Raw genomic sequence first — 1,020 nt, 5'->3', positions numbered from 1 at the left:
GTCTTCCACTCGTCACCCTCCCTTACTCGCACTAGGTGGTAAGCATTCCTAAGGTCCAGTTTTGTGAAAATAGTGGATTCCTGGAGCAGCTCAAAAGCAGAGGTGAGTAAAGGCAGAGGGTACTGGTTCTTCACTGTGACTTCATTGAGACCTCGATAATCAATGCAGGGGCGAAGAGAACCATCTTTCTTTCCCAGAAAGAAGAACCCGGGACCAGCAGGAGAGGAAGTCGGGCGGATAAGTCCAGCTGCCAGGGAGTTCCTGACGTACTCCTCCATAGTTTTTCTTTCCGGAGGGGATAGTGAATAGAGGTGACCTTTGGGTGGACTAGTACCAGTGAGAAGATCAATGGCACAGTCGTACGGACGGTGTGGGGGCAGTGATGTGGCTTTGGTCTTGTTGAACACCTCTCGGAGACCATGGTAACAGTCAGGAACATTAGAAATGTCGGGGGCAATGCCGGGGGGTACTGAGCCGGGGGACAGCGAGGCAGCACGTAAACAGGTCAGGTGGCAGGTGACCCCCCACTCTTTCCCAGTTCCGGAGGCCCAATTGAGGTGAGGATTGTGGAGACGGAGCCAAGGGTAGCCCAGGATTAGGGGTTGGCCTGGAGAGCTGAGCAGATGGAAGCGGATGGTCTCACGGTGGTTTCCTGACACCATCATGGATACGGGAGCTTTGATGCTGGTAACTGTGCCAAGTAAGTGACCGTCCAGGGCCCGGGCTGGAACAGGAGTGAACAAGCGATGGTTTTCCAAGCCCAGCTGACGAGCAAGTCCCGTGTCAATAATGTTTGCTTCTGCGCCAGAGTCCACCAGAGCTGCCAGAGTGTGGGTAGAATCAGACAGGTGAAGACAGACTTGGATGAGGGGTTTACGACTGATGGAGGGCTGAATGTTCGATGAGCTCATCCGGATTCCTCCTATTCCTCCTCCCATATCCTTATGGTGATATGGTGTATGGGACCGCCTCAGCACAATGTCTGCATAAGATTGACACTGTGTACCATGCGTCTCTGAG

The sequence above is a fragment of the Etheostoma cragini genome, unplaced genomic scaffold (assembly GCF_013103735.1).
Source record: "Etheostoma cragini isolate CJK2018 unplaced genomic scaffold, CSU_Ecrag_1.0 ScbMSFa_4664, whole genome shotgun sequence".
Classification (NCBI taxonomy): domain Eukaryota; kingdom Metazoa; phylum Chordata; class Actinopteri; order Perciformes; family Percidae; genus Etheostoma; species Etheostoma cragini.
The sequence above is the reverse complement of the archived record's forward strand: the minus strand, read 5'-3'. Positions refer to the sequence as shown.